The sequence below is a fragment of the Paramisgurnus dabryanus genome, chromosome 4 (genome assembly GCF_030506205.2).
Source record: "Paramisgurnus dabryanus chromosome 4, PD_genome_1.1, whole genome shotgun sequence".
Lineage (NCBI taxonomy): Eukaryota > Metazoa > Chordata > Actinopteri > Cypriniformes > Cobitidae > Paramisgurnus > Paramisgurnus dabryanus.
In genome coordinates, this window is record NC_133340.1 from 11,735,670 (window position 1) to 11,759,768 (window position 24,099).

General features: G+C 34.7%; 1 protein-coding gene and 3 long non-coding RNA genes across 15 annotated transcripts in view; 1 reads left to right on the top strand and 3 right to left on the bottom strand.

The window, feature by feature from the left end:
• Positions 1-24,099, bottom strand: part of znf827 (zinc finger protein 827) — a 91,397-nt gene that overhangs the window by 35,936 nt on the left and 31,362 nt on the right. The gene's annotated exons all lie outside the window — the stretch shown is intronic.
• On the top strand, positions 1,057-2,714 carry LOC135783048 (uncharacterized). 2 transcript variants are annotated; one of them, XR_012336526.1, is made up of 4 exons: positions 1,057-1,960; positions 2,043-2,190; positions 2,280-2,345; positions 2,420-2,714. It is a non-coding gene; the product is annotated as an uncharacterized lncRNA (long non-coding RNA). The 2 variants fall into 2 exon arrangements; XR_012336525.1 differs by having other exon boundaries at positions 1,057-2,190.
• LOC141282014 (uncharacterized) lies at positions 10,646-11,558 on the bottom strand. Of its 2 annotated transcripts, XR_012336528.1 has the most exons (4): positions 11,400-11,558; positions 11,170-11,317; positions 11,015-11,080; positions 10,646-10,940 (listed from the first exon to the last, which is right to left on the bottom strand). It is a non-coding gene; the product is annotated as an uncharacterized lncRNA (long non-coding RNA). The 2 variants fall into 2 exon arrangements; XR_012336527.1 differs by having other exon boundaries at positions 11,170-11,558.
• LOC141282015 (uncharacterized) lies at positions 12,280-16,194 on the bottom strand. Its single transcript, XR_012336529.1, has 5 exons — positions 15,569-16,194; positions 14,972-15,026; positions 14,383-14,533; positions 14,073-14,231; positions 12,280-12,773 (listed from the first exon to the last, which is right to left on the bottom strand). It is a non-coding gene; the product is annotated as an uncharacterized lncRNA (long non-coding RNA).

A 24,099-nucleotide genomic window follows, 5' to 3' on the forward strand; every position in this document is an offset into this window, starting at 1 on the left:
CAAAAAGACTAGGGCAGGTGATGTGCAAAGTCCTATCACCAAAAGAATCCTATTTTTCCAAGTGGTAGCCATTTGTAGTGCCTGATCAAATACATAATAATATGCTAAGCTATTTGGTTAAACAGTATTACTAACAGGGGCAGACTGAGAACACAAAGGGCTCAAAATTGAGACAATTTTGGTCGCATATCCTCCCGAAATTTAATTGGTGCGACCTCAAAATATATTTGGGAGTGTATGTGCGAGTGCAAATAATTGTTATGATGCAATATTTTTTAATTTCTTTACGAAAGGTTTGCATATATTGTGGAATAATTAGCAAACGTCTTTTAAATTTATACAAATAATAATTTTAAATTACATTAGTAGTTATAACGGGGCAGCATTCGTCAAACTTTTATGACCCCCTCCCCCACCCGGTGACAGTTGCTATCTGACAGGTCGTTTTTATGACCCTTTGACAGGGGGGCGGGACCATCAATCAAAATCTGTACAAGTTGTCAACTTTAGACAGAAAGTATTTAATGGTTTTATTGCCGGTCATTTAGAGTGATTGTTTTTCCTGAGTGTGTTTTATGTTAAGCGTATGGTGTCATGTTTAATGACGGCTCGTGTTTCGACATTTACTGTTTATTGACATTTGATGTCAGATCTCAACCATCCTCCCACCTTTGCTCGCCCCGTGCGCTTCTCAATACTGACTTTCACACCGCGGGTGTGTTGTTGAATCTAAAGTTTTGCAACAGCATAAGTTTATTTAAAGGCAATCACTAATCATATATATATATATATATATTAGATGTACCATGCTACGCTTAAAGCCGATGTTTTCTATCGAGCTATAGTTTCTGATCAGACACAAAGTCTGAACTAAATAAAATTTTAAACGGTTCACGAAGTCCGGGAATCTTTTCATGACCTGGTCTACAGTTTCACGCGTATTAAAGATCCGGCGGTGTCTGACAAAGCGTCGGGTGATTGTTCATATCTGTCATTTAAAATAAAGTTAATAAATGTAATTCTGTCCACTATGGCAAAATAGGATTTTATTTTAGATTTAGGGGAATCTTTAACCATGTCTCTGATTAAAACTTTTGATTGTAACATCACAAGTTATTTAATTAAATATTCTGTATACGGGTATAGTTTAAGCAATGACCTGAGCCATTACCTTCGGAGCCGTCAATACTACATTCTTTAGACGATAGTCTAAACTAAATAAATTTTTTAAACGGTTCAGGAATTCCGTGAATCTTTTCATAACCTGCACTATAGTTTCACGCCTATTAAAGATCCGGCGGTGCCTGACAAAGCGCAGGGTGAGCGTTCATATCTGCCATTTTAAAATAATGTTAATAAATGTAATTCTGACCACTATGGCAAAATAGGATTTTATTTTAGATTTAGGGGAATCTTTAACCAGGTCTCTGATTAAGACATGTGTATATGTGCACAGATGGTGACAGAGAAACTTATATATGACGTTAATAAACTTTTAAATGTTTTTAAGACGTATTCACCCCATTTTGGGGGTTTTATTTTTAATTAAAGGCTTCTTAAAACATGTGTGAATATGTGTATATTATACAAAGAGTCTTATATTGTCTGCTCTGACAAAAATAAAGTATTATTCTAGACTTAGGGGAATTGACTGCATGTGTCTTATAAATACAACTTGATAATACGTTTGTTTTGTAAAGAGACTTCTTTAAAGTCACGCAAGAATAAAATATTTTAGTTGTAACTGGTTAAACTTAAAGCCGATATTTTCTATCGAACTAGTCTATTTTCTGTACAGACACAAAGTTTTCTGATGCTGATATTATGTCAGTGTGTGTTTGTGTGGGGGTCGTGTGATGTAATCTTTGCAAAGTTTATGACCGAACCTTTATTGGGGAGCGACAAGAGATCCCCCGGAATCAGTTTGGATCGAGCAGAGCTGTTATACTCAAGTCTATTGGTATGTATGTGTTTCGCTGTGTTCGTTCCAGTATTTTGTCTGATTTATTTAAAAACTAAAAATTCGATCTCTGGTATTGCAGCGAAATTGTCTAAACTGGTATTAACTATTCCTGGTAAATCGCGGAGAAGAGTGCCCTGAACAAAAAAGTCAGACCGAGACTAGAACCTCCCGCAGCGTAACACGGAAATCTTGGAACAAAAGAGACGCCGACTGGCTCGTGTTGTCCGGTGTGTTTTTATTTAATCCTGTTACAATAGATTTAAACAAACTGGTTTGGTTTAATATTTTCTAATAACATGTGTTATCTGTTTTAAAGGTTTGGATATCAGAGGCAAAGCGAACGTTGTGTGTACTATTGCAAAATATATAGCGGATCTCCACGGTACGTTTATCTTGCATAAGAAAATTGTTTTATTTAGATATTTGTCCTAATAACTTGTTTTTATCTGTTTACAGGTTAGGATACAGACCACAACGCTTTGGACGTATCTTTAAAAAAGATTAAAATCAGAGACTTTTTGGATTTGTCTGGGGACATTTTAAACATTTTGTGGCAAATTGGATTTAAAACATTCCGGATACTGGATACCTAGTTTGATTTGTCCACAGAGCTTGTTTAAGACGTTTTCACCACATTTTAGGGGTTATTTTTAATTAAAGGCTTCTTAAAACATGTGTGAAAATGTGTATATTATACAATGAGTCTTATATTGTCTGCTCTGACAAAAATAAATTATTATTTTAGATTTTAGATCAATTGACTGTGTGTGTTTTATGTCAAGCGTATGCTGTTATGTTTAATGACGGCTCGTGTGACAGCTTGTGTTTAGGCATTTGATGTCAGATATCACACTTCCTCCATCCTTATTCACAATCCCTGCATTCTTTCACAGGGGTGCGTGTTGTAAAGCGACTAAAGATTTCTAAAACTCAACGTTGGTAAAATAATTACCCATTACGGTATCAAAAAAGTAAATGTTTATTTTAGATTTAGACAAATCATGAACAATGCTACGATTAAAACTTTTGTTTGTAACATCACAAGTTATTTAATTAAATATTCCGTATACGTGTATAGTTTAAGCAATGACCTGAGCCATATCCTCCGGCGCCATCAATACTACAATATTTAGACGATAGTCTAAACTAAATAAAATTTTAAACGGTTTCAGGAACTCCGTGAATCTTTTCATAACCTGCTCTATAGTTTCACGCGTATTAAAGATCCGGCGGTGCCTGACAAAGCGCAGGGTGTGTGTTCATATATACCTTTTTAAATTAACCTTAATAAAATGTAATTCTGTCCACTATGGCAAAATAGTGGGGTTATTTCAGATTTATGGGATTCTTTAACCAAGGCTCTGATTAAGACATATGTATACGTGCACCGATGGTGACAGAGAACTTATGTATGCCGTTAATAAGCTTTTTAAAATGTTTTTAAGACGTCTTCAACTCATTTAGGGGTTTATTTTTAATTAAACGCTTCTTAAAACATGTGTGAATATGTGTATATTATACAAAGAGTCTTATATGGTCTGCTCTGACAAAAATAAATTATTATTTTAGATTTTAGGACAAATGACTGCGTCTATCTTATAAAAACAACTTGATATATACGTTTGTTTTGTCAATAGACTTCTTTAAAGTCACGCAAGAATAAAATATTTTAGTTGTAACTGGTTAAACTTAAATGTACTATTATCTATTTAACTATAAGTTATATTCTCTGATCAGATATTTTTCTGTTTCTGATGCTGGTCTTATAACAGTGTGTGTGAGATGATGGCTGTTCACAGCAGGTGGCGGGTTGTAAACTAGGGTCTTTTTAAAACTGTAGTGGTAAAAATGTAATAGCACACTGACAAAATAAAGCATTTGGTTGTAACAAATTATTTAATGAAATATTCAGTATGTGTATAGCGATGAACGGTGTCAAAATCACCGGGGTCCCAACAATACTATAGTCTTTAGACTAAAGGGTATTTATTTTAATATAAATAAAATCTTAATCTTTTCGTGCACAATATTCTGATCACGCCATTAGATTGTGTACCAGCGTTTACAATAGAGAACATACGCGGATGAGTGTTCATATACACCGTTAAGAAACTTTTTTTAAACGATTAAAGACATTTTCAAATCATCTTCTGGGGTTTGTTTTAAATTAATGACATCTTAAAACCAACTGGGAATATGTGTTTATTACACAATAAAATGTAATTCTGTCAGCATTTCTAGTTTAGAACGCCTCTGATTTAAACATGCGGGTTTAAAATGAAACGGCCATGTGACTTTTATGACTATTTGATCTTAATTTTTTGTTTTAACATCCAAAAGTTTTTTATACACATTCCATAATTAAACATCTAGGTGTGTATGAGTAAGTTTATATCTAATGTCACACGAGCAGCACCAAATCGCGCTTGTGTCTCTGTGTGTGCATCCAGGCTGTTTATGGGGGGCGTGTTTATGAGCCCGTGTCTTTGCAAGGTGTGTGTGCGTGTGTGTGTGTGTGTGTGTGTGTGTGTGTGTGTGTGTGTGTGTGTGTGTTTGCATGGGGGTCTATGATGTCTCTGTTTGTTACTAAAGTTTTGATATTAAGCCTGTGTCCTCATTGACAATAAGTAGGGGTTTTTAGATGTAGGCTTCATTACACAGATACTGATTAAATCATGTTATCCATTATTTGCGATTAAAGAAACTTAAAAGGTTTAAGACATTTTATCTCACATTGTGTGTTGTTTTTTAATTAATGTAACCTTAAACCCCTCTGTTATCCATTTAGGGAACAATAAAATGTTAGCAAATATTATTTATCAAAGTTGACGATGTTATAAGTCAAGATGTCACTAACGTGACAACAAACATTTATTTAAAGACAAAACATTTTAACAAAATTGCCATGGCTTACAGAGACACACTAGACTTAATAATAAAAATAAAAATATACTATTCGAACATCCTAACCTGATATTAGGTTAGATTAGGTTTAAGGTCAATCAGCGTCTTTAGCTTTACAACTTACAGCACAAAACCCCCCCCAATGACAGGATTTTTACGAAGTGGAGCAGACCCTTGGTATGCCTGTGGGGTTAGGTTCAACTAAGGTCAACATCTATCAGTGCATAATAAGCAAACATGAAATTATATTTTACCTATGGTTTGTTAATGATGTTGCTAGGTTTCGCGTATTTTTTTCTGAAACAAACTTTTCTTTTCAAACTTAGTTAGGATACACATGTTTGTCGCCTCAAACACCTGATCAAAGTTTTTTCTTCGCTAGCGACAACTAATGTCTGAGATTTTGTAAATTCATCAGATGGTTTTACGTGTGTATTTCTTAAACAAACATGTTGCTTTTCAATCTTAGGCAGAGTTCATACGTTTTGTTTTTTCATAAGTTGTTCATAGTTTTTCTTCGCTAGTGTCAACTTATGTCTGAGATTTTTTTGTAAAATCATCAGATGTTTCTTACTTGTGTATTTTCTTAAACAAACTTTTCTTTTCAATCTTAGACAGTCTTCATAAGCTTGTCTTTCGATAAGTTGTTCATAGTTTTTCTTCGCTAGTGTCAACTCATGTCTGAGATTTGTAAATTTCATCAGATGTTCTTACATGTGTATTTTCTAAAACAAATTTATGCTTTTCAAACTTAGGTAGTCATCATACTTTTGTCTTTCGATAAGTTGTTCATAGTTTTTTATGTGGTAGTGTCAACTTATGACTGAGATTTTGTAAATTCATCAGATGTTTCTTACGTGTATATTTTCTCAAACAAACATTTTTTGTTTTTCAAACATAGTTAGGATACACACTTTTGTCGCCTCAAACACTTGATCAAAGTTTTTTCTTCGTTAGTGTCAACTAATGTCTGAGATTTTGTAAATTCATCAGATGTTTCTTACTTGTGTATTTTCTTAAACAAACTTTTCTTTACAATCTTAGACAGTCTTCATACGTTTGTCTTTCGATAAGTTGTTCATAGTTTTTCTTCGATAGTGTCAACTCATGTCTGAGATTTGTAAATTTCATCATATGTTCTTACATGTGTATTTTCTGAAACAAATTTATGCTTTTCAAACTTAGGTAGTCATCATACCTTTGTCTCTACATACATTTGTTCAAAGTTTCTTGTAGCTAGTGTCAACTGATGTCTGAGATTTTGTAAATTCAACAGATGGTCTTACGTGTGTATTTCTTAAACAAACATGTTGCTGTTCAAACTTAGGCAGAGGTCATACGTTTGTCTTTTCATAAGTTGTTAATAGTTTTTATTTGTTAGTGTCAACTAATGACAGAGATTTTGTAAACTCATCAGATTCAAACAAAACTCATTCATTTCTGTAGTTTATGTAACACCTTGTCAAACTCTTAAAGGTAGTACTAACTGTTTAAAACAACAATGCAAAGTATTTTAGATTTACTTGATAAATCTTTTACATCAAAACAAACTAGGATAGCAATATGTCTGAAACTGTAACAGGTGATACCACCAATAGCGTGTTGTACATAACAAAGTCTGCAAAATAATAAAGATTGATTAGGTTTTTATTTAGTAAACCTTTTAACATAAAGTGTAGAGTCTTTTGTATGTAACAACAAAGATGCGATGAAACAACGCAAAACAAGAGAGGATGCGTTTGTTAAAACACATATAAATTAAGATGCATACATCTACAAATGGGGCAATGTTTGAAATAGTTTGCCCGTATAGCATCTAAATTCGGGACCAATAGATTAAAGACATTGCCCCATTTGTAGATGTATGCATCTTAATTTATATGTGTTTTAACAAACGCATCCTCTCTTGTTTTGCGTTGTTTCATCGCATCTTTGTTGTTACATACAAAAGACTCTACACTTTATGTTAAAAGGTTTACTAAATAAAAACCTAATCAATCTTTATTATTTTGCAGACTTTGTTATGTACAACACGCTATTGGTGGTATCACCTGTTACAGTTTCAGACATATTGCTATCCTAGTTTGTTTTGATGTAAAAGATTTATCAAGTAAATCTAAAATACTTTGCATTGTTGTTTTAAACAGTTAGTACTACCTTTAAGAGTTTGACAAGGTGTTACATAAACTACAGAAATGAATGAGTTTTGTTTGAATCTGATGAGTTTACAAAATCTCTGTCATTAGTTGACACTAACAAATAAAAACTATTAACAACTTATGAAAAGACAAACGTATGACCTCTGCCTAAGTTTGAACAGCAACATGTTTGTTTAAGAAATACACACGTAAGACCATCTGTTGAATTTACAAAATCTCAGACATCAGTTGACACTAGCTACAAGAAACTTTGAACAAATGTATGTAGAGACAAAGGTATGATGACTACCTAAGTTTGAAAAGCATAAATTTGTTTCAGAAAATACACATGTAAGAACATATGATGAAATTTACAAATCTCAGACATGAGTTGACACTATCGAAGAAAAACTATGAACAACTTATCGAAAGACAAACGTATGAAGACTGTCTAAGATTGTAAAGAAAAGTTTGTTTAAGAAAATACACAAGTAAGAAACATCTGATGAATTTACAAAATCTCAGACATTAGTTGACACTAACGAAGAAAAAACTTTGATCAAGTGTTTGAGGCGACAAAAGTGTGTATCCTAACTATGTTTGAAAAACAAAAAATGTTTGTTTGAGAAAATATACACGTAAGAAACATCTGATGAATTTACAAAATCTCAGTCATAAGTTGACACTACCACATAAAAAACTATGAACAACTTATCGAAAGACAAAAGTATGATGACTACCTAAGTTTGAAAAGCATAAATTTGTTTTAGAAAATACACATGTAAGAACATCTGATGAAATTTACAAATCTCAGACATGAGTTGACACTAGCGAAGAAAAACTATGAACAACTTATCGAAAGACAAGCTTATGAAGACTGTCTAAGATTGAAAAGAAAAGTTTGTTTAAGAAAATACACAAGTAAGAAACATCTGATGATTTTACAAAAAAATCTCAGACATAAGTTGACACTAGCGAAGAAAAACTATGAACAACTTATGAAAAAACAAAACGTATGAACTCTGCCTAAGATTGAAAAGCAACATGTTTGTTTAAGAAATACACACGTAAAACCATCTGATGAATTTACAAAATCTCAGACATTAGTTGTCGCTAGCGAAGAAAAAACTTTGATCAGGTGTTTGAGGCGACAAACATGTGTATCCTAACTAAGTTTGAAAAGAAAAGTTTGTTTCAGAAAAAAATACGCGAAACCTAGCAACATCATTAACAAACCATAGGTAAAATATAATTTCATGTTTGCTTATTATGCACTGATAGATGTTGACCTTAGTTGAACCTAACCCCACAGGCATACCAAGGGTCTGCTCCACTTCGTAAAAATCCTGTCATTGGGGGGGGTTTTGTGCTGTAAGTTGTAAAGCTAAAGACGCTGATTGACCTTAAACCTAATCTAACCTAATATCAGGTTAGGATGTTCGAATAGTATATTTTTATTTTTATTATTAAGTCTAGTGTGTCTCTGTAAGCCATGGCAATTTTGTTAAAATGTTTTGTCTTTAAATAAATGTTTGTTGTCACGTTAGTGACATCTTGACTTATAACATCGTCAACTTTGATAAATAATATTTGCTAACATTTTATTGTTCCCTAAATGGATAACAGAGGGGTTTAAGGTTACATTAATTAAAAAACAACACACAATGTGAGATAAAATGTCTTAAACCTTTTAAGTTTCTTTAATCGCAAATAATGGATAACATGATTTAATCAGTATCTGTGTAATGAAGCCTACATCTAAAAACCCCTACTTATTGTCAATGAGGACACAGGCTTAATATCAAAACTTTAGTAACAAACAGAGACATCATAGACCCCCATGCAAACACACACACACACACACACACACACACACACACACACACACGCACACACACCTTGCAAAGACACGGGCTCATAAACACGCCCCCCATAAACAGCCTGGATGCACACACAGAGACACAAGCGCGATTTGGTGCTGCTCGTGTGACATTAGATATAAACTTACTCATACACACCTAGATGTTTAATTATGGAATGTGTATAAAAAACTTTTGGATGTTAAAACAAAAAATTAAGATCAAATAGTCATAAAAGTCACATGGCCGTTTCATTTTAAACCCGCATGTTTAAATCAGAGGCGTTCTAAACTAGAAATGCTGACAGAATTACATTTTATTGTGTAATAAACACATATTCCCAGTTGGTTTTAAGATGTCATTAATTTAAAACAAACCCCAGAAGATGATTTGAAAATGTCTTTAATCGTTTAAAAAAAGTTTCTTAACGGTGTATATGAACACTCATCCGCGTATGTTCTCTATTGTAAACGCTGGTACACAATCTAATGGCGTGATCAGAATATTGTGCACGAAAAGATTAAGATTTTATTTATATTAAAATAAATACCCTTTAGTCTAAAGACTATAGTATTGTTGGGACCCCGGTGATTTTGACACCGTTCATCGCTATACACATACTGAATATTTCATTAAATAATTTGTTACAACCAAATGCTTTATTTTGTCAGTGTGCTATTACATTTTTACCACTACAGTTTTAAAAAGACCCTAGTTTACAACCCGCCACCTGCTGTGAACAGCCATCATCTCACACACACTGTTATAAGACCAGCATCAGAAACAGAAAAATATCTGATCAGAGAATATAACTTATAGTTAAATAGATAATAGTACATTTAAGTTTAACCAGTTACAACTAAAATATTTTATTCTTGCGTGACTTTAAAGAAGTCTATTGACAAAACAAACGTATATATCAAGTTGTTTTTATAAGATAGACGCAGTCATTTGTCCTAAAATCTAAAATAATAATTTATTTTTGTCAGAGCAGACCATATAAGACTCTTTGTATAATATACACATATTCACACATGTTTTAAGAAGCGTTTAATTAAAAATAAACCCCTAAATGAGTTGAAGACGTCTTAAAAACATTTTAAAAAGCTTATTAACGGCATACATAAGTTCTCTGTCACCATCGGTGCACGTATACATATGTCTTAATCAGAGCCTTGGTTAAAGAATCCCATAAATCTGAAATAACCCCACTATTTTGCCATAGTGGACAGAATTACATTTTATTAAGGTTAATTTAAAAAGGTATATATGAACACACACCCTGCGCTTTGTCAGGCACCGCCGGATCTTTAATACGCGTGAAACTATAGAGCAGGTTATGAAAAGATTCACGGAGTTCCTGAAACCGTTTAAAATTTTATTTAGTTTAGACTATCGTCTAAATATTGTAGTATTGATGGCGCCGGAGGATATGGCTCAGGTCATTGCTTAAACTATACACGTATACGGAATATTTAATTAAATAACTTGTGATGTTACAAACAAAAGTTTTAATCGTAGCATTGTTCATGATTTGTCTAAATCTAAAATAAACATTTACTTTTTTGATACCGTAATGGGTAATTATTTTACCAACGTTGAGTTTTAGAAATCTTTAGTCGCTTTACAACACGCACCCCTGTGAAAGAATGCAGGGATTGTGAATAAGGATGGAGGAAGTGTGATATCTGACATCAAATGCCTAAACACAAGCTGTCACACGAGCCGTCATTAAACATAACAGCATACGCTTGACATAAAACACACACAGTCAATTGATCTAAAATCTAAAATAATAATTTATTTTTGTCAGAGCAGACAATATAAGACTCATTGTATAATATACACATTTTCACACATGTTTTAAGAAGCCTTTAATTAAAAATAACCCCTAAAATGTGGTGAAAACGTCTTAAACAAGCTCTGTGGACAAATCAAACTAGGTATCCAGTATCCGGAATGTTTTAAATCCAATTTGCCACAAAATGTTTAAAATGTCCCCAGACAAATCCAAAAAGTCTCTGATTTTAATCTTTTTTAAAGATACGTCCAAAGCGTTGTGGTCTGTATCCTAACCTGTAAACAGATAAAAACAAGTTATTAGGACAAATATCTAAATAAAACAATTTTCTTATGCAAGATAAACGTACCGTGGAGATCCGCTATATATTTTGCAATAGTACACACAACGTTCGCTTTGCCTCTGATATCCAAACCTTTAAAACAGATAACACATGTTATTAGAAAATATTAAACCAAACCAGTTTGTTTAAATCTATTGTAACAGGATTAAATAAAAACACACCGGACAACACGAGCCAGTCGGCGTCTCTTTTGTTCCAAGATTTCCGTGTTACGCTGCGGGAGGTTCTAGTCTCGGTCTGACTTTTTTGTTCAGGGCACTCTTCTCCGCGATTTACCAGGAATAGTTAATACCAGTTTAGACAATTTCGCTGCAATACCAGAGATCGAATTTTTAGTTTTTAAATAAATCAGACAAAATACTGGAACGAACACAGCGAAACACATACATACCAATAGACTTGAGTATAACAGCTCTGCTCGATCCAAACTGATTCCGGGGGATCTCTTGTCGCTCCCCAATAAAGGTTCGGTCATAAACTTTGCAAAGATTACATCACACGACCCCCACACAAACACACACTGACATAATATCAGCATCAGAAAACTTTGTGTCTGTACAGAAAATACACTGTAAGAAATTTCCCCGTTAATTTACGGTAAAATACTGGCAGCTGTGGTTCCAGCCATTTACTGTTATTTTACAGTTTTCCCACTGTTTTTTCATTTTATAGTTGTGCTGTTATTTTACAGTTTTCCCACCGTTTTCCATTTTACAGTTGTGCTGTAATTTTACAGTAAAGTACTGGCAGCAATGGTTCCAGCCATATACTGTTATTTTACAGTTTTGCCTCCGTTTTCCATTTTACAGTTGTGCCGTAATTTTACAGGGAAGTACTGGCAGCAACGGTTCCAGCAATTTCTTACAATTATACACACTCATTACTGTTTGTTTTCTTACATTTTTAAGTTGTGAAACATAACACAAGTTAGTTAATATTTACTCTACTGTCTGATATCCTAACATCTAATAAAAAAAGAAAAATGACTGACATAGTGCTCCATTTTCCATTTATTAATACAACTGTTATTACAATCTTTAAACAATCTTTTAGCACTGTAAACATCTACAAGTATGTTTAACAATAAATGCACATTATGTAAATTTAACATTATGTTAACTCTTTCCCCGCCAGTGTTTTAAAAAAAGTTGACAGCCCATGCCAGCGTTTTTAATGATTTTTACAAAAGTTTAATGCCTTCAAGAAAACATTCTTCTTTAACTATATAAACCTTCAATATATCAAATTGAATAAAATAACAAACCCCTCTGCTTTCAAACAACAATAAAAAAAATTCATCCTACCTTAAAATTAGTTCTTTTTTACCACCTCTCAAATATGAGTAGGTTTCTTCAAAAAGACCATATTTTGAGCAAAAAGCTGAGATAATGGCGATTTTGTGAAAGACTTCTGATAGAAATCCGGAGCAATAATCAAAACATACACAGAGTTTGAATTGTTTGACCTGAGGGGTTGTTTCCAGGTTGTATAAGTTGGGTAAGAGCAACATAATAACGGAAATACGGATTGCTATAAAAACTCGTCAATGGCGGGAAAGAGTTAAAAACAGAAATCACAGAAAAAAGTGCAACTCAAGGAGCTAAAAACAAACTTACAACAAGAAGAAAAAACTGCCAGAACGGCACAACATATTTTAAAAACCTGGCATGAAATGAAGAACACATTAATCAAACTAATTGTTGGAAAAAAATTTAAGTGTCTTACTCCAGCTTCTGATCACTCTGGCCTGAGAGGAAATCCAGGTCTGTAGATAGAAAACATTTTTTTTTAAATGTTAGTAACAAAATATAGCACATGGCAAAAGCTAGTGCTCATACACTCTGAAAACACTTTTTAATTTATCAGACAAAACACAATCTTAACAGAACTGCAGGTCAAGAGTTAGCCAGAAAGGAGTGAACAATTACAGTATGTCACAAAAGTGAGTACACCCCACATATTTAGCAATATTTTAGTATCTTTTCAAAGAGACAATACTACAGAAATGAAATTTGGATATGTTTCAGAGTTTTAGTGCTTCTTGTATAGAACTATAGATTTATTGTCCTCTGAACATAACTTGACATACAGCCATTAATGTCAAAATAACTGGCAACAAGTCAGTGAGTACACCCTAAGTGATAATAGATGTATATGGTTTAAACATGCAAAGCCACATGTCCTATTCATAATTCATGTTTTCATCTGCTTGTAAGGACAATGCATGTCCATCTTGTATTAGAGCTGTTCAAATTTGATGCTTTGAGTAGAATTCTCTCATACTGACCAATGGATGGTGACCATAGCACCTCATGGTAAACAACTCTGATGATTTGAGAATTAGAATTGTTGCCGTCCATAAAGATGGCCTAGGTAGGCTATAAGAAGGTCAGTAACAACCTGAAACTGAGTTCCAGTACAGTGGCTAGGGTCTTACAGAAGTCTTCCAAGACTGTTTCCACTCGGAACAGGACATGCAAGGGTCAATCAAGGAAGTTGAGTCCTTGTGCTATGCGTCATTTGCAGAAACTGGCTTCAAAAACAGATGCACAAGTGCTGCCGACAAGAGCATCAAAAAACGCTCTGGTTGCCCTGCCAACAACGCTATAGAAAAAAAGTAGTGGCCACTCTGACGCCCGAATGCACTCTCTGGAATACTTTTCCACCTTTAGGTTGGATGTCATCAAACCACGTCATAGCTCATTACCATAATGTAAGGGGTGTACTCACTTTTGTTGCCAGCTATTTTGACAATAATGGCTGCATGTTAAGGTATTTTCCCAGGACAGTAAATATATACTGCTATACAAGGAGCACGTTGACTGCTTTATATATACTTTATAGTAGTAAATATATATTTTAATTTATTTCTATTGAATTGCCCCTTGAGAAGACATGCTAAAATATTTGCTGAAATGTGAGGGGTGTATTCACTTTTGTGACATACTATATGTGTATAATTAAGAGTTAACATACACTCTTACCACTGAATTTGAATCTAGATTAGAGGTGGTAACTCTTTCAGCAAGCATGTAAGTGATGGGGGGTAATTAAGTTTAGTTACCTAGACAAAATCCCATTCGAAACGGATGAGGTTCTTTAGGAGGGATGCAACTTCTGCGTTGACAGTAGCAGTCTTCTTATTCACATTCTTTCCAGTCTTCTTAACGACCTTGACTTTGCTTGTCTTCGAGCCTTTTTCAGGGTTTATCCGACAAATTGTCTAAGGGTATTAATAAATATATTTATAAAAAAAAACACTTACACAGTCGACCCTTTTTAATTTAATTAATGCATTAAACATAGTTGCTGTAATTAGGGAGTAATAAAAGAGAAAGCAATTTACTGGTTACAGAAGAAGAAAAATAAAATACCTCTAAATAAAATCCAATGTGCCACATGCCTCTGGATACTGAAGATTTAAGACGTAGTACATTGCGAACAGTAGAAATCTTGCAGTCCGAAATCTGGGGTATACGGCCTCACAAATCACACGACCCTCAAGGATAATCATCTCTTACCTCCCTGAAAATATATATTTAAAAAATCTGTAATAATATAAATAAATAAATAGTTCTCAGGGTGTATTTTTTCCAGTTATGCTTAGATAATGGTCTATGACTTTTCTGTTATCAGAACACATACATTTTCATGAGTAAATTGGAACTATGCACATGTCCAACCTAAGTAAGCGAAGCCCATAGTCAAAATAACATGTAAATGAAGCATTACAATAATCCACACGATTCCAGTTTATTAGTGAATGTTTTCTGTGGTGAACTCTACATGTTTGTAAGAAGCTATTTCATCATTAAGATTTCTCTGTTCTTCGTGCATTAAAATACACAGAATAGACACAGGCCAAGCACTGCTTGCATCACAATTTGTGTCTGTGTACTTGCATGTGCCTCACAAATGCACAGATTGTACAAAGTTTGCAAGAAAACATGTGGTTAAACTTACCTAATATAGCGTTGTTTACTGTCTCAGAAATACAAGTACATCGATTGAATGATTCCTGTACAAGATAAAAATAAAACAATTTATTTATTTCGGGTTATTAACTTTTTGGAGAAGACTTGAAAATGCTTGACCTGTTGTTGATTGTCAACGTCTCTCTGCAAAACGCGATTCGCGCTAAAAACAGTCAAAAATAACTGCTACTGACTAACGACCTCATTGGCTTTTTGAATAAGACTACCAACTTACATAAAAGCCTACGTGTAAATCTCGATCAAATACAAGTAACGTACTTTTGCGTGAATTATTATATTGCGTGGTGTAAATTAACTTCACATGTGCATCTGGTATTAAAAATCAAACACACAACAGATACACATTAAAGTTACTACTAAAAATGTCGAATTTATATCGCACATTTTAAACCAAGCAAAGTATTTTGCTGTAATAATCAAAGGTTGGAGAAAACTGAGTAACGAATGTTAAGAACTGCCTTCAAAACGCGATTCGCGTCAGGTAGCAGAGTCACAAATACTTCTTAAAAGACATATTACAAATTGAGGGAAGCATAATGAAATAACAACAAAATTACAAACTTACATTGAATCGTGTCCTTTGTAACAACGGAGGAAAAGCAGGAGAAGAGATGAGCTGCGACGTCATCTTGTTTACCGCGCTGTTTTGAAAAAGAGTGATGAGTTAAAAATCCCCCCTCCCCACCACGCAGAACTATACCGGCCGAGGCCGGAAGTGGGCGGAGAAGCAGTGTGTGCCTGACTATTTAAATTATTTTCTTAGTTTGAATTTTTTAATTTTATTTATTTGTATTTATTTTGGAGTAGGTACAGCTAGTGTGTTATGCTTTTGCTATTTAAGAGGACAAAAACACTTTATTAAAATTAGTCCTTTTTGTTTTTTCACTCTACTATAGAATTGATCTTTGAGAAAAAGATTTTCTTTGTCTTTTAAACAAAATCAAATGTTCAAGCTTTGTTATTATTTAAGATTAATAATAAACAATTTGTATTGTTAATAATTTCTGACACAACAAAACAGATGGATACTAAACTATACATTTAATGGTTTTAAAAAAATTAACAACTGTCTACCTTTTACATTATTTTATATACACACACACACACACTTGGTTAGTAGTGCCATAATCCTGCTTTTTACAGCGCAAGACTGTTTTTTTTCAGACGCCAATGGGTGTACAGTTCAAAGCTGTAAATTTACAGAAAAAAAATATTTTATGGGCCTTTGGCTGTTAATCTACAGTATCAAACTGTTTATTGAAATAACAGTATTTTACTGTTGGAAATTGCCCGTTTTTTAACAGCAATTTTTTACAGTGTAGACTAGTTCGATAGAAAATATCGGCTTTAAGTTTAACCAGTTACAACTAAAATATTTTATTCTTGCGTGACTTTAAAGAAGTCTCTTTACAAAACAAACGTATTATCAAGTTGTATTTATAAGACACATGCAGTCAATTCCCCTAAGTCTAGAATAATACTTTATTTTTGTCAGAGCAGACAATATAAGACTCTTTGTATAATATACACATATTCACACATGTTTTAAGAAGCCTTTAATTAAAAATAAAACCCCCAAAATGGGGTGAATACGTCTTAAAAACATTTAAAAGTTTATTAACGTCATATATAAGTTTCTCTGTCACCATCTGTGCACATATACACATGTCTTAATCAGAGACCTGGTTAAAGATTCCCCTAAATCTAAAATAAAATCCTATTTTGCCATAGTGGTCAGAATTACATTTATTAACATTATTTTAAAATGGCAGATATGAACGCTCACCCTGCGCTTTGTCAGGCACCGCCGGATCTTTAATAGGCGTGAAACTATAGTGCAGGTTATGAAAAGATTCACGGAATTCCTGAACCGTTTAAAAAATTTATTTAGTTTAGACTATCGTCTAAAGAATGTAGTATTGACGGCTCCGAAGGTAATGGCTCAGGTCATTGCTTAAACTATACCCGTATACAGAATATTTAATTAAATAACTTGTGATGTTACAATCAAAAGTTTTAATCAGAGACATGGTTAAAGATTCCCCTAAATCTAAAATAAAATCCTATTTTGCCATAGTGGACAGAATTACATTTATTAACTTTATTTTAAATGACAGATATGAACAATCACCCGACGCTTTGTCAGACACCGCCGGATCTTTAATACGCGTGAAACTGTAGACCAGGTCATGAAAAGATTCCCGGACTTCGTGAACCGTTTAAAATTTTATTTAGTTCAGACTTTGTGTCTGATCAGAAACTATAGCTCGATAGAAAACATCGGCTTTAAGCGTAGCATGGTACATCTAATATATATATATATATATATGATTAGTGATTGCCTTTAAATAAACTTATGCTGTTGCAAAACTTTAGATTCAACAACACACCCGCGGTGTGAAAGTCAGTATTGAGAAGCGCACGGGGCGAGCAAAGGTGGGAGGATGGTTGAGATCTGACATCAAATGTCAATAAACAGTAAATGTCGAAACACGAGCCGTCATTAAACATGACACCATACGCTTAACATAAAACACACTCAGGAAAAACAATCACTCTAAATGACCGGCAATAAAACCATTAAATACTTTCTGTCTAAAGTTGACAACTTGTACAGATTTTGATTGATGGTCCCGCCCCCCTGTCAAAGGGTCATAAAAACGACCTGTCAGATAGCAACTGTCACCGGGTGGGGGAGGGGGTCATAAAAGTTTGACGAATGCTGCCCCGTTATAACTACTTACATTATAATCACACTCAAAAGATTTGTATACTTTCATTTTTTTATTTAAAGAGTAACTAAACCCCTGGTCAGAGCCTGACTCCACCCACTGCAATATTTGAAAAATGCAAGAAAAGTGGGCAGATCCCAACGGAGATAGAGGGGACGAACTAAGTGTGTGGTGAGATCGTAACAAGGGCGTGGTGAGCTTGAACCTGCTTACGTCACGAGTCATTTCTTGGACCCAACATCCAATAGGAAAATTCAACTGCAGTAGCCACCGTTCAACCTGAAGAGGGCAGCACTCAGACGTTTTTACACCATATATTGTAGTATTGAAACACTTTATATCCAAATGTCAAAAAACTTACTAAAATCAATGAACAGCACTAATAAAGCATCACTCTTACAGATCACTAACTAAAAAAAGTTGGTTTAGGGTTTAGTTACTCTTTAAACAAAGTTTTGCAGCACTTTGACAAAAAAAGCAACATTAAGATGAAAATGTATTTATTTTGTTTTCATTTCATTATTTTAATTATTACCTTTTATGAAATCAGTGCCGTTTTTAAAAGTGAAATGTAATTAATCATAAGGTGTAAATACAGAATCCAGAAAAACTTGAAAAAAAAGAGATTTGTAAAAAAATTATTTGTATATGTCTGAACATAAAATAAATTATTTAAAATAACCTTAAATGGTTTTTATAAGGCCCCATTAATCTACACATTTTAGGCATACAAGCATTTTAAGAGCTTGTTAAAAAATGTCAAGTGCGTAACAAGTAATTTATGATCAATTTTTATTGTTCAAGCTTTTAATCTTCAGGATAATGAGTTCTGGTGCTTCTATAATTTTTTAAAGATGCTACTAAATTTTTGCTGGTGTTCCTACCTTTAAAATTTGGGAGTACCCGTGCTACCTACTAAAAAAGTTGATTTCGAGCCCTATGTAACATAAAACACAAAATACATTAGTTAGCATACGGTTATAATTAAGACTGCGTACATCGTAAAGTGATTTTCTATCATTTTTAATCAGGCACTAAATAGACTATCCATAAAATGTTTGAAGCAGGATCCAGTGGGGGTAGTATCTTTAACGGCACCAGTGGATTTTTTCTTCCGCTAGTTTCGTACAATGTCACCGTGAACTTATTACAAGAACCATCCCTTTGGTCCACCTTGAAGATAAGAGTCTTTATTAGGGACACAATGCTAATGGCTTATGGATCAAACCAGCAACCATTTAGTTATAAGACCTGCAACTCAACCAAATAACCACCATTGCATTTTATGCAAAGCCGTACTTGCTAAAAAGCTTTAAAAACAAGCAAGGGGGTTGTCAAGACCCCCTCGGTCAGCTAGCCAGTGTTGTTATGAGCACATGAGTCAGATGAAAGTTGACCTTCCCCTGACTGACCTCTCAAGATTGCGCTACTGCACCGCATGCACGCACACACAAAGGACCACAGACGATGTCATTGTTTCCATGGCATTGATCCCCAGCCTGCAGCTAGCAGAGCACAGCTTTTTAGATCCACTTGGTTGCATGTCTGCATGCCGCCGTGGTCGCGCTGAGATGGATCTGCGAGGCCTTGTCGTGTAAAACTGCTTCACAGCTTGACAACAAACTGGCTAATTGGTCCCTGTTCCTGGCCTCGGGAGACGAGAGAGAGAGGCTGAGGAAACACATCCTAGAGGTGGGGTGTGTGGGAAAGACGCTCTCGTAGCAGCACACGAAGTGTTCTGATGTGAGAAGTCACTAAAGACCCTTCATTGAGCTTTACTCACACACATAAACACCCAAAGACAGTGTAAGCGAAGCGAAGTGTACGCCTCGCTACTTAAGATACGCAAACATGCTCAATTAGAAGTGAAAGCAAGTCAGAAAGGCTTCTAGTTCAGCAACTCCCATGCAGGGGTATACAAACCCCAAAAGGTCTGAACGGATTTGACTTTGTAAACTTATGAAACAAAAGGTATCGTTGTCAAAAATAAATCTAAAATGTATATTAAATCAAGTGTACAAATCGTTGTGTTTCTTTCATATAAGACAAACCATTCAGTTTCATTGCTAATTCTAGTTTAGTAAAATTGACTATACTTTTGTTAATTGTTCCAGCTGGACTTGTAATTTATAAATATATTTGCTGTTAATTTCTCTGAGAAGGTTACTGCATGACTGACCCCAGAACTATAAAAACCTGTGAAAGACAAACAAGTTCAGGTGTCTCATTAAAGACAAACCTGAAAAAATATTTTAAGATAATAAACATTTTCTAACCACCGTATTAACAGTTTTACCTTAAAACTGAATCGTCCACAATAATAAATATTACAGATTTGAAGCTAAATTATATTTGGCATATTTTAATGAAAACCGGTACAGATTTACGATTGGGTATTAAGAAAGCAATACTTGGCTTACCGTTGGGGCTGTGAGGGTAAATAAGACTATTTACACCTCGTAATAAGGTTTATTTTTGGTAATCCAATCACAACCAGTAAGGAAAGATTGTTGTTTACACCTAATAGTAACATGGCTTTCACCATGTGTGTCTGTGTGTGTGTGTGTGTGTGTGTGTGTGTGTGTGTGTGTGTATACATACAGTGGCAAGTAAAAGTATGTTTTCCCTTAACTGGTTTTCTACTGTGATTTGCCATAAAATGTGATCTGATCCTCATCTAGATCACAACAATAGACAAACACAATGTCAGGGTTTCCCGCAGCACTTTTCAGTTCGGGCGGCCCACCTAAGCTGGGATACCCTACCACCTTAACTAGGTCGTCCAAAAAAAAAAAAAATCCAACAGACGCCACATGGCCGAAATGAGAGAAAGACATGGTCCGTCACTGTCTGTAGGATAACTAGCCTGTTGATAAAACGTTTAATTCATTAATAATCTAGTATGTGTTCATTTTCTGTCATAGTTTCTTCAAAATTGAGTTTTATTTGAGTGTTTTAAATAAAAATATTTTTATCATGACGCATACGCCCCGCCCCTTTGATTGCCACACCCCTGGCCCGCCCACCTGCACAACCCTACCACCTTAACTAACAAATTTTCTGCGGGAAACCCTGAATGTGCATAAGCTGACAACTCACAAATAATTCTAGTTTCTTGTGTCTTTTTAGAAAACACCCATTAAACATTCACAATGCTGGAGCTAAATGTAAGTAAACCCTTGGATTTAATAGCTTGTTGAACCTCCTTTGGCAGCAATTACTTAAAGCAAGCGCTTTTAGTAGTTCTGAATCAGACCTGCACATCATTCAAAATAAATTTTTACCCATTCCCCTTTACAAAACTGCTTCAACTCAAGACACGTTTGTAGGATTTCTGGTGTAAACCGCTCTATTCAGGTCATTTTACAGGTTAAGGTCTGGGGTTTGACTAGGCCACTCCAAATGGCACATTTTGTTTTTCTTAAGCCATTCTGTCGTGGATTTCCTGCTGCATCAACCAACTTCTACTGAGCTTCAACTGGTGGACAGCCACTATGACATTATCCTGTAGGATATTTTTTGTTAAACTTGGGAATTAATTTTACACTCGATGATGGCAAGTGGTTCAGGCCCTGAGACAGCAAAGCACGCCCAAATCATGATGTTCCCTTCACCATACTTCACTGTTGGAATAATGTGTGGATGTTGGTAAGCGGTGCCCTTTTTGCGTCAAAGTATTTTTCCCAAACAATTTAACCTTTGTTTCATCAATCCATTAAATATTTTCCCAGTAGCACTGGGGTTTGCCAAGGTGCTCTTTTGCAAACGTCAATCTCACAGCAATGTTTTTTAGGAGAGCTGTGGCTTCCTCCGTAGTGTTCTGCCATAGACACCGTGCTTGTTCAAAGACTTACATATGGTAGACTCATTAACAGAGATGTGTGCCAGTTCCAGTGATGTCTTCAAACCTTTAGCTGTTACTCATGGGTTCTTCTTTACTTCCCTGTGTATTCTGCGTTGTGCCTTAGGAGTAATCCTGGCTGTGCGCTTCTTCTAGGAAGGGTAGCTACAATATTAAACTGTCTCCATTTATAGAAATTTGTCTAACTGTCGACTGATGGATGTCTAAACATTTTGGGATTGTTTTGTATCCATTTTCAGCCTTATGTAGTGCACCAACTCTTGATCAGATATCTTTAGAGAGGCATGGTTCATAAGGGCTGATGAAGGACAGCAATCTTAAAATGTTTAAGTGTGTTTTTATTAATCAAATTATAACTAAACCACACCTCTGAACTCATTTTATTTCTGAAACAAATTAGCTTTCATTTAAGTAATTAGTCTATGGGTTTATTTACATTTTCCTCCAGCACTGTGAATGTTTAATGGGTGTATTAGAATTATTTGTGTGTTGTCAGCTTATGCACATTGTGTTTGTCTATTGTTGTGAGCTAGATGAGGATCAGATTTTATGGCAAATCACTGTAGAAAACCAGTTCATAACTAGGGTTTTACATACTTTTTCTTGCCACTGTATATATATATATATATATATTTAAGTATTTATGATCCAATCACAAATCATTTTGGATTTCATTTACGAAAATATTTAGTGCTTTTCTGCTTGCTGTAAACGGGACCTTGCAATCTGGGGAAACGTGACCTGGGGCTGTGCAGTCAGGAAGCACATGTGTTAAAACCAGCAAGACTGAAGAGTAAGGCATCAAGGGGAGGGTACAGAAGCAGCTGGTGTGTGGTGCCTGTCAACTACACACAGCTAAAATCTCACCTCTATGATCTCTGTTATTGTCTGTCATGACCAGATATACTGTATAGATGGAGAAAAGGGAAAATGTGCCTATTTAATTAAATTATTGTTAATAACATGATTTTTTTTTATTTAGTTTTCTTGAAGCTGTGCCTAAGTGTGTATATGGTCATCTTCTCTCTACTCATATTAACAAAATAAAAATAAAAAAAGCTTTTTAAGACACCTGTCATGTATGCATCAGACTGCATGCAGCAGACGTTACAGACGTAACTTTCACACACATAAAATAGGGCTGTGCAAAAATCGATACAGCTACCTATCGTGACACATGTTTCCAGGATAGTGTATCAATATTTCAATCTCTACAATCGATATTTTAAAAAACCATCAAATCCCTGTGTGTGCGTCAAACAACCTCCTCCGCCGCTGCTGTAGTTGTTGCTGTCCAGTTGTCTGTCATATACGGCCTTTCGGCCAACGTCTCAGAAGTTAGCGGGTGTGACAAAATGGCAGAGATTTAAAAAAATTCAAAGCCGCTTTCAAAGCCGACGTGTGGAAGCACTTTGGCTTTAAAAAAGCTAACATTTTCAGCTCTATTTTTGTAATTTTTTTATGAAAAAAAGAAAGAAAAAGTATTGCAATGTATCGCAACATGCAATGTATTGTATTTTATCGTGATACATTTTTATCATGACCCATGTATCGTGATGCATATCGTATCGCGAGGCCCTTGCCAATACCCAGCCCTACATAAAAATCAGGTAACAGAATAACCATTTTCTGAACATTGGTCACCTCTTACTGAATTACAACATTTAAACATACCTATACATTTCACACAAAGTGTATATTTTAGATTTCTCAGTCTTGAACTTTTTTATCCCTTTGTTTTATAGAGTTTAGATAAAGAATGGACCAGCAGCTAAACTAGCCAATCAATGAGTTTATTTTGGCAAAGGGCTGCCCAATATAAAAAGCACATTGACTGAACAACATGAAAAGGAATTGACCCTCTTCATTCTGCCCTCAACAGTGATTGTTGGGAGTAAAGGGTGGATAGACAGCAAGAAAAAAAAAGAGCAAGCACTGTCAGATTTGTACCAGGTCCACGTGGAATTTCTGCCGATTTCCCCACATTTAAAATATTACAGATGCTAAGCCCCTTGCATGACTGGATTAAAATATTTAAAGTTATTTAATTATGCTTTCAGATATCAGAGGGTACAGTAGCTTTGTTTGACATTGATATTTGTACCCTATATAAATCTATTCCATAGATGTCTGGAAGAGCATTGTGTTAGCAGCGCAAAAATCATGGGCTCGATCCCTAGTGATCCCACATAGTAAAATGTACCTTAAATGCACTGTAAGTTGCTTTAGATAAAAGTGTCTGCCAAAGCTAAAAAATCTAAAAATAAAAATATATTTTTGACAACCTAACAGTGGAATCCTGTGAATGCAACCTCTTTACAATTCCTTGTTGGTTTTCCTATAACATTGCCTGTAGCAGTAATGTTACACTAACCTGTGCATTGAGGTTACTCTAAATATGACCTCAAGTCGTAAACATCCACTCTCCCAATCCTTTGGCTTTTTACTTTCCTCAATAGCACACTAGATACAAGCACAGAGCAAGCATGCTTGAACGTACAC